The sequence below is a fragment of the Colobus angolensis genome, unplaced genomic scaffold (genome assembly GCF_000951035.1).
Source record: "Colobus angolensis palliatus isolate OR3802 unplaced genomic scaffold, Cang.pa_1.0 Scaffold127, whole genome shotgun sequence".
NCBI classification, from domain to species: domain Eukaryota; kingdom Metazoa; phylum Chordata; class Mammalia; order Primates; family Cercopithecidae; genus Colobus; species Colobus angolensis.
In genome coordinates, this window is record NW_012113919.1 from 8902773 (window position 1) to 8920066 (window position 17294).

General features: G+C 34.8%; 1 protein-coding gene across 2 annotated transcripts in view; it reads left to right on the forward strand.

The window, feature by feature from the left end:
- The window catches only part of CDH12 (cadherin 12, type 2 (N-cadherin 2)), a 1158911-nt gene that overhangs the window by 656500 nt on the left and 485117 nt on the right, over positions 1-17294 (forward strand). Inside the window, exons 1-2 of one of the 2 annotated variants that reach the window (XM_011933447.1) lie at positions 5364-5908; positions 6837-6978. The gene's annotated coding sequence lies outside the window, so the exon portion shown is untranslated. Of the gene's footprint in view, positions 1-5363; positions 5909-6832; positions 6979-17294 lie in introns of those variants that run through there. The other variant, XM_011933446.1, reaches the window with a different exon arrangement.

Genomic DNA, 17294 nt, shown 5'->3' on the forward strand with positions numbered 1-17294 from the left:
GGGTATTCCAGTCAGTCTAACTGAGAGGAGAATGAAGCATGGTATTCAGAGGTTAATAGAGTCACCGTGAAATCCAAATAAAAAGTTCAATTTCATAAATAAGTAAATAATAAGAAGAGGAAAATCCGTTTAGAGCCACTCTATAACAATATGATCTTTATGATGTTATAGAAGGTATTTTCATCTTAATGCCTGTCAAATGAATTTAGAGGTTGAGAAAGCCCCATAATTTTTCATAATTTACTGTCACCTGCAGTGTCAAAGATGCTGAAGATAGGCTAGAGTAATATTTCCATACACATTATGGAGAAGTTAAGAACAAATGGACAGTGATATATGTGTGTCAAAAAGTAATTAAGCATTTCACAGCCATCATTGTTTGATTTGAAATGGCACTTTATTTCCCTATATAAAATTTTACTGAACTATTATCTGGATAGATACTAGGACATTAAGTTTAAATTTGTCTTAAAATATGATTGAATGGGAAATGCTCTATACAATTTAAGAAACTGTTAGAAATATAAAGTAGATAATTTTATTCCATCTTCAATGTGGTTTCTTTAGAAAATAGAAATCAGAATTTAAGGCATATAGATTGTTATTATGAACATAATATGTTATTAACAATTTAATTGTGATTCTGTTTTTTATTTTTTGAAGAAATGAAGATGGGAGCGTTTGGTGCAACTTTATTGAGGCATAATTTAAATACAATAAACTGCACATATTTAAAGTGCAAATTAGATGGGTTTTGACACATATATACACCTGTGAAGCCACCATCATAATCAAGACACTGAACATTTCCATTGTCCCAAGGGTTTTCTTGTGACCTCTGCAATTTCTCATTCCAACTTCATTCACCTCGAAGCACTTACCTGTTTTCTGTCATTACAGATAAATTTCCATATTTTTAAATTCTACAGAAATGTAATTATATATTAGTAATGTATTTTTTTCTGGCTTGTTTTATATCAGCATAACCATTTTGTGGTCCAGTTGTTGAGTGCACTACTAGTTGGCTACTTTTGATTGCCAAGAAGTATTCCATTCTATGAATGTACCACAGTTTATTCACTCACCTGTTGATGGACATTTTTTTCCCCAGTTTGGAGCCATTGTGACTAAGCAGTCATTTGTGTCTAATTGTTTGAATGGAAATATGTTTCTTTTTCTTCAGAGTGAATACTTCAGCGTGAGATGGCTGCATCACACGATAGGCATACATTTAACTTTTTAAAAAACTAGCACAATGTATTTTAGAGTGATTGCATCCTTTTATAGTCCCATGAACAGTGTATGAGGGTTATAGGTTTTTCACATAATTGTCGACACTTGACGTAATGAGAGTTTATTTTTTCTTTTTGATTTTAACTATTCTAATAGGTATTTAGGGTAGAAATAACTTGTTAAATAATTAAATATATAGCTAAATAGTTATTAATAAGAAAATCTAAATCAGAATTTTCATTATCTAAAATTTTTTAGTGAACAGGAAATTCATCTGATACTAATTCTCCCATTAGTGCTTCCAGATCTTTCCACATTCCACTCTACCCTACCACTGCCTTTCTGAATCTCCAAAAGGGTAAACCTATCTACTCAATAAGGAAATAAACATTTTTTTCCATTGAGTAATATTATTCATTAATATTATTTTATATGTCCATTTGTTTAATGGCATTTTAAAATCATTGCTAAAAATGTGTTTGGTTTGGGATTTATATGCATAATTCTAGTCATTACTAATTTTTAGTGTCTTTTTGTGAATTTAATAGAAATTGAGTTTAATATTCTTAAAATTTTACATCTTATTTATTTAATTTTACTTGAACTTCATAGTCATACCTGAAAGACACAAAACAGAGTAAATCAGAGCTAGTAAGAAAGGTCTAAAATGCAAAGCAATTATGTCTACAAAAGCCATTTCTTTTCTTTTAATTATGCACTGTGCTTTTTTGTTATTTTAAAATAATTGCCTACGAAATTGGAAATGTGCTTTTAAAAACACAAAATATATTAATATTATATGTCCATTCTTTATGCTCTCCAACTGTAAGATAATTCTCAATCATTTTAATTAAATTACCTTTATTTTAATTTTACCGATCAGGACAATAAAGAGCATGGCTAACATCCATTCTAGTTGCAATAAAACAACCATGACCTTTTAAAGAAACACATTACAATTATTTTAAAACGTTTAAAGGATATTCCTGACCTTAGCAATGTTTTTTTTATCTACTCCACATATAATTTCAAATCAATAACTTCTGGCTGATTTTTTAATTACTTGAACTATGAAATCAACACATCCTTGTTATAATGTTATTTATAGCACAAAATAAATTGTTTGGGACACTGAAGGGTGTGAGAAGGGAGAAAACACGTATTTGCAGACAATAATTCCTTCTTAATTGCTTGATCATTTCTGAATTAGGTGGAAATAACATCACAAATTATTGGTCAAATAGATAATGTATTTTCATAACTGACTGAAATCCTAGAGATAATATAGTTTAATTTCCTCAAATTTTCCAATGAAATTATTAAATAGAAGCTTTTTAAATGTCTTTGGGTTAGAAAGCTACTTACTGCTAGAATTTTGACTAAGTTTTTTGATATTCAGTTTAGCTTTCTTTTTTTCTAAAATTTCATCATATTTTAAACTCGTGAGTATATGTGCGTGAAACTGGAATCAAAAATAAAATTTTCTCTTGAAGGCTGGTGAATTTAGTCATTCAGCCTCCATGATTTAGACATAAGCAGAAATATGTATAATACATGAGAATCTGTTAGCATTCAGCAAACCTCTGTGTGATAGTATTAGCTTGATGCTGCTGCTGCAAGATCTGTTTGTTATTAGTTAGGTGGCTTATTTATGTATATATATTTATATATATTTAAAATAACAGTAATTTTTCAAGATCTGTTCTGATAACCCACCACAAACAGTGGTAGGGAGGTAACAGCTGAATCTACATTTGTATACAGAAGCAAGATTCTATTTGTGTAAGAATCATAAGACTAATATTTGGAAAATATCTTCATATATCCCAAATTTAAATAATAATAGCCAAGATCAAGAAAAGTCTGTAGGAAATCTAAGGGTTGTTATTCTAGTATCTATAAATCACAAGTTCCCTCTCACCTCAGAGGGATTTTTTCTTCAGTAAATCACAATCACAATTTACACTGTTTGGAACAAACCTAAGTAAATGAAGAAAGAGTGACTTCTGTTTATATATCCACTTAAGATCCTTTTTGCCAACAAGATGACTCAGATAAACATATTTGTTCGACATAGTGGGGAGCAATAGGACTTATCTGAAAAGGAAGACATTAGGTTTTCCACTATCGAACGCCAAAGGATAATCACTTACTCTTTTTATTTCTCATCACTAAAATATGAGAAAAATACTTACAGTAACTTATTTCACAGGATACCCATAAGAATCAAATAAGATAATAAGTTCTTGGCAAAGTTTAAATGTTGCGTTAGTTTGTGTTATCATCACTTATTTTTAGATGGAACTTTTATTAAACATCTTAAAAGAGTGTGGTCGCAATGCTTCTCTGCAAAGTTATGGATGCGTCTGAGAATTTCAAAGACCCATATGAAATGATGGGATGCATGTGACTTTCAAGAAACCTGTAGACAAAGCATGAACAAACCAGAGATAAATTTTTAGCTCCATAGTACATTTGCGTTTTGCTATTACATTATGCCACTTGGAGAACTAGGATAGTAAAAATCATCATAAGTTTGGTCTAATATATTTTTGTGAATATTCATGTATATTCTTGAGATATTCATATACTTAGAATGGAGCTATTTTCTTGTTTTAAAAAGCAATAATTATTATATTTGAGTGGGAGAGCAAATGAATTGCAGAAGGGATTTTTAAAAATTTCAAATAGAGTAATTTGTGCTAATGGAATTATTTATTTGGAAGCTCTGGATTGAATCTATTTTTTAGCCTAAAGATTTTTTTGTGAATTTTATTTTTCTGCTAAATCATACATAACTTTTAATAGCAGAACTGTTACAATACAATACTTTATGAGTTATAAAATGGTTTTTAAATATGCAAAAATGATTTTTGTGAGTTATGAAAACTAGGCAATTTGCCCATTCTGTTGGAAGTAGGGGTTTTGATCAGTTTTAACATTTGGGAACTTCTAAATATTTGTTAACTTTATAGTTACAGTAACCTGAATTTTCGTTGTGGGATTTATTCTGTACTGGCTATGCAACTTTGGTAAATTTGGTTAACTTCTCAGAGCCCTAACTTAATTAATTAAAAAAGTAAAATATTATAATGCCTGCTTAACTGAATTGGATTAAGGTGTTCATGGATAGCTACAGCTGAAGTGCATACCAGTCACCTGCCTCATAGCAAGCATGTCATAGACAGTACCCATTACTTTCATGTGACTACGGTCTCCCCTCACTCCTCCAACAAAATGGTCTTATTTTGCTTTATTCTTCATGTGTGTGGTTTCACATAAAATCAATTAGTGCTCCAACATAGGTAAAAAAAAAAAAAAAAAAAAAAAAAAAAAAAAAAAACTACTGAAGAGTCATTGTACTCTCTTTGGAAACCATTCAGAGATTTGAAAGACCCCTGGATTTTATGAGAAAAGAAAGACTGATTATTTGGAAGTGTCACCAGTGCAGCCTCATGGAGCTGGAGTTTCCAGATAGCACCGATCTAGTATGGCACAAAGTTATGTGTGTACCTCTTTTAGTTGGTGATGGTGATTGCGGGTTGGCAGGGTTCAGAAAAATAAGCACTGTCTTAATGTTTTAATAGGTTTTTAAAATAGTTCACTATTTAAAATCCTCAGAATGGGACTTAGGCCAATATGAGAAACGGAGTGCTTTAATTGCACGACCAACTACACATTAGAGCCCTGGAATCTATCCCACTGTTATTTACAAGTACTGTGTTAAAGACTAGTTGGGACCCTCTCAGGAGAAATTAGCAGTTACATTTTCTTATTTTTACAATTTATGCTCAAGGTACATTTACTTCGATTTAAGTAGCCTCTTTTCTACTATAACATTCTCATGCCAGTCTAAAATTGGATAATGGGTTTCCTGCTTAACAGCAGCAAAAATTGTACTCCCTCTCCTGAAGTGGTTGACTGGGTTTCTTCACATTCAGCTGTCACCCTCCACCAGCTGAGGGAGCAAGAGACCTCTGCATGGGAGGTTACAGCCCCACCTCCTCCTGGGGCTTCTTCAGGGCCATCTCCGTTTTCAAAGTAGGATGAATACCTGCCTTAGTAACAGCAGCTCAGTTACCCTGAAGTTTTACTTTGTCCGAAAAGTTTCACCAAGAGCTTGTATTTTAATGAGATACTTTAAAAATATATTTGGGAATGTACAAGGCAAACGGATTCTCTATTATTTATGCTTAGTGCATTCGCCTACTGAAATTTGAGGGTTTTCTAAGAGATATATATATAAATATCACAATGTAGATATAGCTCTCTCTCTTCCCCTCTCTCACACACGCAAGCACACGCACCCACACACACACATCAAGGGAATGCCATATGTCCCAAGTGAGACCTACTTGGAAAAAAACAGAAGTGCTGAACATATCACTCAGGATCATTGTGAGAGGACAGTCGTCAGCTTTCTCTCTGGCAATGAGAATTTTCTCACCCTCAAGACATGCAAATGACTTTTTTCATCTGTTCTTTTTATGTTATTTGCATAATTTTCTCCTGCAAAAGTAAGAGCTGTCAAAAATTAACCATTTGGGGATTTGGCATTCAGTTATGTGACCTTTTCCAGAGAATTAGATCTCTTCAGGGAACTAGGAACTTGATGAGGAAGTGCTGAGAAGGTGGTCAGTGGCAGAAAGAGCGGATGACGGATGGGGACCAGCAGGTTGGTAACGGCACATAACTGCGTGTAAAAAGTTGTTTGATATTTTGGATCCTCTCATATGCTTGCTTGTTTTTGTTTTAATAAATCAGTATTCCAACAGATAATCAAAGAGATGATTCGGTTAGGTGTAATGTTGTACTCTCCTACGTTACTCTGGTTAATGGTACAATGCAAACATTTTTTTGCAAGTGTAATGCTAATTGAAAATGCTGTTTGGAAAACTACACAAGCAAGGCTGTGTTCACGCCGTGGTTTGAGTGTTGTGTCTGTAGCAATCTGCCAAATATGCTTATTTAGTATGAATACTTCCTTTTTATAAATTCAGAGAGTTACACTCTGGAGGGCTGTAATAAACCTTTAAATTCATTTTACTTCGACAAAGGTTGAAGTATGTAGCAGGCGAGGGGCAGAGACAAGTGCAGCTTTCTCTTTGATCACATCGCTTTAAACATTTTTTCAGCTTTAAGCTTGTCGTACAAATCAGCTCTATCAGTCTATTAATTGTTTCACTGTACCTAGTATCTCACACGAAGGCACCTTGAAAAACAGCAGGAGAGAGCACATTTGTTTAAGTCCTGCGATGGCTAGCACGACGGCTAATCCCCTTGCAAATTATAATCATAGTTGTAGTTCATCCATTAGGCTGGAAAAGACAAGATTCCCAAGTAGCCTTGGTGCCTTTTCCAGTTTCCAGGAGACCCACCAACCCTCGGCGTGTGTTGCCTGCGCACCCGGAGCGTTCTTGCTAATCAGGTCAATGATTAGCGCCTGGCTGCAGGGACCTGCCAGGAGTCTATCATAGCAGTTAGGGAGCCTCCAAACGGAGCACGCTCACGGAGAATCTCCCGTTCAGAAACATCGCTTAGTCCTCATTTACTCACTGGGAACCTCGGAGGATTTCAGCTGATCTTTTTCTCTCCTTAGACAGTGAGGAGCTCAACATAACAGGGAAAAGGAGCACAGGATGCAGCTACTTGAAGGGTGTTGATTGAAAACTTCGATCTCCCCACCCCATTCACGGTTGATTTGACGGATTTCTCACCTCGTTCACAGAGAAAATTTCAATTAAGGTAAGTGGTGCTTTATCTGGGTGACTGAATGGCACTGAATTTCTGCATTGAAAGTTCTAACTGACTAAACTGACATTCTGCACTGCAGCAAGTGACTGTTTGTGTCAGGAAAAGCTTAGTTTATAAGCAAGTGTCCTAGAGTGAAAACGGCGTTGGAGATAATGATATCTCAGGACAGTTTCTTTTGATACATATTCATTCTGCCTTGTATCAAGAGAAAAGAAAAGGGAACATGAAAAGATAGTTAATTTCTCATTTTACCTTTTAAATAATCTATTTGGAGGATTGTGCCTTGCCAAGGTAAATTGATTTTGATTGAAGTGGTTTGTTGATGTCATATAGTAAAATCTGAGTCTGAAGCCTTCAAAGTTAAATCAGATGGAAAGAAAATTTGCAAATGAGAGTTGAGATTTTGTGCAGCTTTCTACTTTAGCAATATTCCTGAGCTCCCTTTTGGTTTAAGGATTTAGGACTAAATCCCTGAATATTTTAGTAGTATCCATGTGGACCTTAAAACTTAAATGTTATAGTTTCTGTTGCAAGTATTAAGAAAAATGAACCTAGAAGACTTATTATACCATTCATATAATTTATAGTTATTCAAGAGAAGTGGATTTCTTTTATGAGATGAATTAATAAAAAAGAAAGCAAAGGAAAATTAAGTGTTTTCTAAAATGCTTGTTTTTGAAAGAATTCTTCAATAAGAGATTAAAGTTAATGTGTTTATAAAAAATTCTTTTTTATATTTTATTTCATTTTTATTGTTAAGGTATAATGAACTGAAGTTAAGCTTACATCTTCTATATCGTTTAGGGCAATTATCCAGGTAATTCAGATTAAACCACTCCATATTAATTCTTTTATACCAATTTTATCTTAAGCTTGTTAAAAATATCTAGAAAGATATGGTAAACAACTTTTTTTCCAAAGTTTAATTATCTGAACTTTTTCTTTTCTACCTTACTAAGCTCATGTAAATATAGCTTGATGGTTTTACTCCACATTATGATAAATTTTCATGTAATTAAGAGTAATAAAATATTATATCACTATAATTATGTGATCTATTAGTCTGCACTCTAAATACTGAAGAATAACAATCACTTACCTTGATATTGTCTGACATACTATAAAAGTTTTCAAATAATGAAATAAACATTATTTAAAATATCACATATTATAATACTGAAACAAATTGATTTTTAACAATTAATTTCTATTGTTAAAGCAAAATGTAAATATCTAGCTGCTTTGTATAAAGATTTACAATGGTGTCTCAAATGCGCTTTTTAGAGTGAGCACTCTTATTTCCTGAAGTGCTGACTCCCCTTTTCTTCTATGGATCTCTTGAGATGGGACATTTTATAAAGATGTCAGAACACTTTCTAATAATTGGCTATCATTCTGAAATTCTCTGGAGAGCTTTTCAGTCTGATGTTGATGTTACTGCTTCTTCCAGAGGAGTAAACCATTTTCAAGGTTCCCAAAGGCTGATGTGTACTTGGTTACCAGTATGTTTGTAGTTAAAGCCTGAAGACATTGATCTACTTCTCTTGTTCTGAGATGTCTATCTCTTTTCCCTGGGGAGATTATTTCTCAATAGAATTAAAGATGGAAGAATGTGTTGACTACAGTGACTGACACTGGGTCTTTAGCTTCTTATTTTCTTTTAAGCAAACTTGATAAACAGAAAGAGGCAACATTAACCAAACAGGGGCACACACTTGCTACTAGCGAACTTGCATGTCGCTGAAAACATCTCTGTCCTTGTGCCAACTTCAGAATTGATGGTAGCATCAGACCCAGTGAACTTTTTATTGGATGTATTGACCACTGAAGTGTCTGACCAGAGTATGTCCATCGAAGGTTGTGTTTACTGTCTAATGAAATACTTATGTTTAAAAAGTGAGGGAATTGCAGTTCTCATTCAAAACGTAACAGATCCCCAATACACAAGTTTATCTATATAACAAACCACCGTAGGTACCCCTGAACTTAAAATAGAAAATTAATTTAAAAAAAAATAAAAATACAATTGCTTAAAGAAGTTTTACCGTTATCATAGTTGTCTGAATTTGCAATATACTGATAAGAGGATGGAGAAAATCTTGCGTTCAATTGAGAATTAGTAGCAATTTATTTTACTTAGCATTTGCCTCCTTAATCTATATTGAATTCCATTTTTCATTTGACTGAGGGTAGTTTATTTCTTCTGTGAGATTGGAAAATGTCTTATAGGATAACCTCACTTACAATAGGAAGTCTCAAAATTTAAATAAAGTAATCTTTTAAAACTTTGCAAAATTTGCTTCAAGTTCTATAACTTGCTCCTCAGTAAGTAATATGTTCAATAAGACACTAGAGATAGGCAGTATCTAATCTAGCTCATATGCTTCCTCAATTCAGCTGAGTTATAAACTTTTTATATATGAATAAATGATAAATATAAAAACATATGAAAGTTGAAATGTTAACATGGATGTTATTTGCCCTCATTTTCCAGAAGGAAAGCTGGAATCTGAGAGAGAGCATATGTAACTGGGCGAAGGGCACACAGTAATGAACCTATGATTCAAACTCAGATCTGGCTGTATTTAAAGCTCATACACTTTATACTATACCTTTTTGTAACCTCATATATGGTGACTGTTTCCAGCATTTGACACAATACTCATGAATATTCTAAGACTATTTCTAAGATAGTACAGAGTAATCATATTACCTTTGGAACAGGTTAACTCTTGCCGTACACAAAATAAATGATTTTGTAAATTCCATCACCGCCAGTATTGGAAACCAGCATGTACTTTGTTCTTTTAGTTTCTGAAAGGGGTTAGTGTGCAAGTCTTTGCTTCCAGCTGATTCTGATTACTATTGACAGAAAAAGCACTCTACTGTAAGCGAAGTCTCTACTGAAATTTACTATTTGTAACATACACATCTTTCCAAGAGAGGTTGACACATTCTCAGGATAAAATAAAATAAAATGTAGAGCTATAAATTCAGTGTTAATTGTATTGAAATGAGATTAAAAGGAAGTTAAGGGGAACTCACATTAATAGTGAAAGATATTCACAATATTAGGAAAGGTAGAGACACTAACTGTTGGAATTGAATGTTGGAAGTGGACTTTAGAAAAAACAGACTTACATATTCAGGAGTCTATTGCTCTGCTGACTTTATATAAACTTTCCCATATGTACACAGAGGTTTGGTGTAGCTAATCATGTTGATATTGTGGTAATATTTTTCAATTAATATTTGATCTAATCCTGTGACAAGAAGGGAGAGATGTTATAAGATTAGTGGTGACCTGGAAAATTTAATATGATTAGCTGTCATATCCAAGGATGTGCTAAGATGGTAACTAGAAGTTAGGTTGCATGGTTATAAAATATGATAATTTATTGTGTTCCAACATGTTCCCAAATCTGGAAAGAGATGACATTGTACCAGATGCTGTAAATAACAGGTTTCACAATGACTAGAAATATGATCAAGGCATATATATGTATAATATCTAACAACCAGCCAGCATACTTTCAATTCTCAAGGTTTTTGGAAAATGGCTCACTTATCCTAATCTTATCCTATAAGAATAACAGAAAAAACAAAGCATATATACACATTACCTTCTATATTACTATTCCAAAAAGAATGAGCATGATCTGTAAAGAACAATATTGCAGAAGAGCTTGTAATGGTGAGAGTTCACAATGCATAGGTGTTTCCACCAAGAAAATACAACCATGTGTCCAGGCTTTACTGGCCACAGTAGGTTTGATGAGAAATAAATGTGCCAAGGTCTAAGACTGCCCTCTCTAGACTGGCCAGTGGTCACCATGTGGCCTTCCAGGAGAACCATTCCAGGAGAACCATGCCAATAAAAATGTTCTGTGTGAAATAACAAATATTTAACTTGGTTATCTTACATATGAAATACCATGTGGAGCCTCAGCAGTTAGTGGCCAGGAAAAGAAGTTGAGAAACATGGAAAGGACAGTCTTGGAAATCATGAATAAGCTGCAGTAATGAGGCTAGTAGAAAGGAAAGAAAAGAGGTTAATTGCCTTAGGTCAGTAAGAACAGACACATTTTCTAACTTACCCCGATAGCTAAGCACAAGAAGAGAAGAGTGCTTCTTGGAGGAAGTACTGTGTTATCCTGGGTCGATATCCTGTATGGTATTCCAGGCATACCATGCAGTGGTGAGACTTTTCCCATTTTTCACATTCACATTTTTCTCTGTAGTTTTAGTCCTGTTAATCCATTCAAATTGAGCACATCTATTTCCCTTACAAATGAAAATATTACAACTAACTCAGTATCTTACATGTTCATAGTTTCTGGTAGACAATGGATGGGGCAGTAATGCTTAGTTGTTGTATATGTTCTAGTTTCAACTACCTGGTTCAAATCCAACTGAGGGCATTTGCTAGCTCTGTGGCCTTGGACAAGTTAGTTAAGCTGTCTAAACTTTTTATGTTATTTAAAATTGAACCTATCACAGTACCTATCCTATTGTAGTGTTCTGAGAAATAAAGAGGGTAATTGATATATCTGCAATTGCTCAGGTCCTCAGAAAATGATAGTTATTATGATAAATAGGGAGCTTTATTATTAGCTGTCACCTTACCTGTAAAGTAGAAAAATCAGAGATCTCCTCTCTCCTTAGCAACAATGAACGCTTGGATCTTGCCAAAGCTACAGGAACCATTTCGTAACACTGTGTTTATATAAGTACATTTGAATTTTGGAGCATACTTTTTTGGGGGTCCTATTGGATTTACACAGATGAAATGGATGTTTCTTAAAATAATGTAACTTAGGAGCCATTTTAGAGAAACCATCCTATTTGTCATGAGGACTAAATTAACAACTGAATTCTTTGACTCTTTCTTACCTATGTTGAAAGGAATTGAACAAGTCTTGAAAAAGAAGTTCCATCTGACCACTGATAGTCAACAATCTAACTTGGTATCGCAGGGGCAAGAAAAATAGCCCATGATTTGTTTTTGTAAATAGAGTTTGGTTGGAATACAGCCACAGCTATTCATTTCCATCTTGTCAATGGCTGACTGAATGCCACAAAGCCGGAGTTGAATGGTAGGGCAGAAAAAGATTGTAGAGCCTGCAAAGCTAAAAATATTGTCTATTTTGTCTTTCACAGAAAAAGTTTGTTGACTGCTTGTTTAGAAGAGAAACATTCTTCTTGCATGATTTTTTTTTTTATTATCAGCATAATAAATATTTGGTAGAATTTTTATCTTTTTTATTTTATTTTATTTTATTTTTTCTTGATACAGAGTCTACCTCTGTCTCCCAGGCTGGAGTGCAGTGGCACGATCGTGGCTCACTGCAAGCTCGGCCTCCCAGGTTCACGCCATTCTCCTGCTTCAGCCTCCAGAGTAGCTGACTACAGGCACCCGCCACCAGGCCTGGCTAATTTTTTTAATTTTTAATTTTTAATTTTTAGGAGACGGTGTTTCACCGTGTTAGCCAGGGTCTCTATCCCCTGACTTCTTGATCCACCCACCTCCGCCTCCCAAAGTGCTGGGATTACAGGTGTGAGCCACTGCGCCTGACAGTGGTAGAAGATTTTTAAATGTCATGACAATAACTAAATGTCTATCTGTGGAGAGACTCAGTATTTTTATTTCCTCATACTAATTCATCCATATTTTACTATGGTATTTAAAACCTCTAATTATAAATTTTGACAAAGTTATCAGCTACCAGTGTATATATGCAAAAGTATTCAATTCCATACTTTGCATATTGATTCAAATAATAAATATAGAGAAACTCTTTTTTTTTTTTTTCTTTTTTACAGTGGAATCCATTATTTTTCATTCTCCAAGCCACACCTTATATTTTGGTATATATAGCAATCAACTGCTATGTGACTTAAATAAAGTTGCAGATTCCTGGATCTCATTCCTAGAGTGCTGATTTCACAAGTCAAACCTTTAGTGGGTTTAGTAGGTCAAAACTTTGGTAGATTTCTTTCAGTTGTAGAAAAGAAACCAGGAACCACAGTTTGAGACATATGCAGTTAATTCTGATTAAAAAAAAAAAAAAAAAAAAACAGAATATATAAGAATGTGGCCTGATTATTGGGACTTTAAAAAAATTGTCCCAGGTAGCTCTATTATGTAGCCCAAATTGAACACTGCTGCTGTAGATCGGCAAATCCCAGACTTTAAGAACAGGCATGCAAGTTATCTGGGGATCTTTTTTAGTGGTTTTTGAGTGTAGCTCGAGATTCTGCATTTCTGACAGCCTGCCAGAGATGTTGACGCTACTGGTGATGAGAAATGCTGCTCTTAGGTAACCACTGCCCCTACTCTGCCCCATGGCTGCCATGGGTGGGCTAGTGTCTACTGGAGGACGTTTCACAAGATGAGACTCACTGTCCAGCTCACCTGAATCAGATGTTGATCAATCTTCTCAAGAAGCTCTTCCCATCTCAGAAAGGTGATGAAAAATTCTGAGCCAGGTCAACATTGAGAAATATGTATATTATATTTAATATACAATGTAAAATGTTGTGTGCCTATTTAATCTATTGTTGATTTCTACATAACCATTTTGGACATAGAATAATTGGAGGTTTTAGGAAGCAAAATATTTAGCTAAGTATCGCTGACATGTTTAATTCCTTGCAATTAAGACGGGCAGGGTGTTCATTGCTTCTCCAATCCCCCTTCCCAATATCTAGAAGTTTTTGGCTAGTGGATCACCCAGGATAACTCCATACTGAAGTTCAGAACTTATCCGAAAATGCTGACTTCTCCAGTAACATCTCAGTTCTCTTTATTATAGGAGTGTAGCCTTAAGACTGTTTTATTTGTTAGTTCAACTTTCTTCTCTCCCAAAACTGAATTGGAAGGATATTGATTTCATCTCTCTTCTCTATTTAAACTTTTCACCCTTTCTAATCTCAACTGCCATATTTCTTTCTTATAGCTAAAATCTACAAACAATAGAGGGAAATATATTTCATTAATATAAATTTTGGGTAATTTATATTACCATCATTTTAAAAATTACAAACCTGCCCCCATAATTTCCAATTACTCTTCCCTATTATTTTCTTCTAGAATGTTTAAAATCTTATCAACCATATACTTTTAAATTTATTTGATTATTGCTTTTTTTTCCCCACTCCCCATTATTAGAGTGTGAGTTCTATGAAGGCAGGGATTTTGTTTCTTTTATTCAAAGCTGCAACTCAATACCTAAGGCAGTGTCTGTCATAGAATTTATCCTCGAAAAATATGTATTCAACAAGAATGAGTGAATATTCCTAATTAATTTATGTGGCTGGTGTATTAGAATTGAGGCAATTGCTTTTGCTTTTGTTGGTAATGTTTTAACACAGTATAAACTCTTAATGTGTAAGATTCAACCATATGTGTTCATTGACATTCATCCATTGAATTTACTCAGTAACTATTGTGTACCTCTTAAGTGTTAGGTGCTGTGCTACATGCTAGGGATACATGTTGACAAGACCTAGTTCCTATGCATAATATGCTCAGCCTGATGGTGGGAGAGGGGATCTAAAAGAAAGAGTAGTCACAATGCTTGTGGTCTGCCATCATGGAAGATATGTACAGACTGCTGTCAATGCACAAAAAAATAGCTACTGACTTCACCAGAGAGCCAAGAAGAATTCCCTTATCTGTAAATTAAGGAATAGCTTGAATTTAGACAGACAGGAAAAGAGAGACCATTAGCTCCTAATGGAAATCACACTACATGCTGAAGCACAGAGATATGTTGGGCGCGTTCCTGACACCCTCCAGCATCACATTAGTTTGATAGAACATGACAATGGAGTGGTGAATGTGTAAAAAAGAGCAGCGGCATTGATGCCTGTGTAAGTGGTGCAAAGTTTAACCCCGGAACAGTGAGAACTCATTAAAGAATTTTCAGAAGGGCAAGCTGGATTTATTGGTGCTCTAGTCTGAATTTTACATTTTATTTTTCACTACTTCAAATAGAAATACATGTTATCAGGTACTTAAAAAAATACACATAAATTGGGCTGGGCGCCGTGGCTCATACCTGTAATCCCAGCACTTTGGGAGGCTGAGGCAGGCGGATCATTAGGTCAGGAGATCGAGACCATCCTGGCTAACACGGTGAAACCCCCGTCTCTGCTAAAAATACAAAAATTAGCCGGGCGTGGTGGCTGGTGCCTGTAGTTCTAGCTACTCGGGAGGCTGAGGCAGGAGAATGGCGTGAACCCGGGAGGCAGAGCTTGCAGTGAGCTGAGATCCTGCCACTGCACTCCCGCCTGGGCAACAGAGTGAGACTCCATCTCTAAATAAATAAATAAATACATACATACATACATACATGTGAATTATATGTTTCTATTTGATTGAGTTGTTTGAGTTCCTTATAGATTCTGGATATTAACCCCTTGTCAGATGCATAGTTTATAGACGTGTTCTCCCATTCTGTAGGTCATCTGTTTGCTCTGTGGATTGTTTCCTTTGCTATGCAGAAGCTTTTTATTTTGATGTAATCCCATTTGTCTATTTTTGCTTCTAAACCTGTGTGTTTGAGGTCTTATCCAACAATCCAAATAGACATTTATCAAAAGGAGGACATACAATGGCCAACAGGCGCATGAAAAAATGCTCAGCATCACTAATCTTCAGGGAAATGTAAATTACAAACACAATGAGATATCATCTCACCTCGGTTAGAATGGCTATTATCAAAAAAGCAGAAAGTAACAATGCTGGCAAGGATGTGGAAAAAGGGGAATTCATATGCTGTTTGTGAGAATGTAAACTAGTACAGTCATTATAGGCAAGAGTAGCAAGGTTTCTCAAAATATTAAAAATAGAACTACCATATGATCCCAAAATGCCACTGCTGGGTCTGTATCCAAAGGAAATGACATCTGTATGTCAAAGAGATGTCTGCACTTCCATGTTTATTGCAGCACTGTGTACAACAGTCAAGATATGGCATCAACCTAAGTGTCCATCAGCAGATGAATGGACAAGGAAAGTGTGGTATATGTACACAATAGAATACTATTCAGTCATAAAATAGAATGAGATTCTGTCATTTGTAGCAACTTGGATGAGCCTGGAGGCCATTACGTTAAGTGAAATAAGCCAGACACAGAATGACAAATTTATACCTCATGATTGCATTCATATGCAGTGTCTGAAAAAGTTGATCTCACAGAAGTAGAGAGCAGATTAGGGGTTACCAGAGGCTGTGGCAGAGGGAGGGAAAAAATGCGTAGAAAGAAATTGGTCAAAGTTACAGTTAGATAGGAGAAATAAGTTCTAGTACCACCGCACAGCATGGTGACTATAGTTAATAATAACATATATTTCAAAATAGCTAGAAGATTTTGAATGCTCTCACCACAAGCAAATGATAAATTTCTGAAGTGATGGATATGCTAATTACCCTAACTTGATCATTACACATTGTATACCTACGTTGAAACATCACACTTTATATCATAATTATGCGCAATTATGTGTCAATTAAAAAATAAATTTTAAAATATATAAAAAGGCACATTAAAAACAAAAATATGTATACTATAGGAGAAAATAAGTTTTAGTGGGGTTGAAAGGAGAGAAAGTCACTTACCTAAATGCTGTGCCAAGAATATATGAAAGTTCAGGTGTAGAACCTTGAACCAAATAAAGTTGAATGAGCCTAAATTTGGTGAAGTTATAAATCCAAAGGTGATTTTCAGGGGCTCTGTATTGCAGGATTAGATGAATGAATGTATTTCAGTTTCAGAGTTCAGGAAAAGTGAAGAATATGGATGACCATATCTGCTAGGACTGACGTGGAGAAGTGTTCACATCCTCCCACCTCCTGACTGTGACCTAACAGAAATGACCACTTTTTTGCCTCTACTCTTGCTGGATAATCAAAGTCAAAGTGAGCTATTTAAATTTAACTTGATTGATATTCTTAGAAGGAGAACTTCTGAGCTTTTTATTTCAGAGATAGAGCACTAAGGGTTAACTCTGGCAAAAACTCTGACCCTTTTGTGCAGAGCTTGTTGTCACTAATATTAGCTGAAACTAATTTTTCAGATTTCTCTTACCATTCTACCTAAAATATCACCCACCCTATCTCTTTCTTCTTATTGTTCATCTCACATTTACTGTGTCTTACCTGCTGATGGTTGCTCCAACTGGACTGTAAGCTCTGTGAAGATGAGAACCTTGCTTTATTTACTGCTGCAGGCTCACCACCTCGATCAGTGTCTATCAAAGAGGTAGTAACTATTTGTTGAAGGAAGGAGGGAGGGAGGGA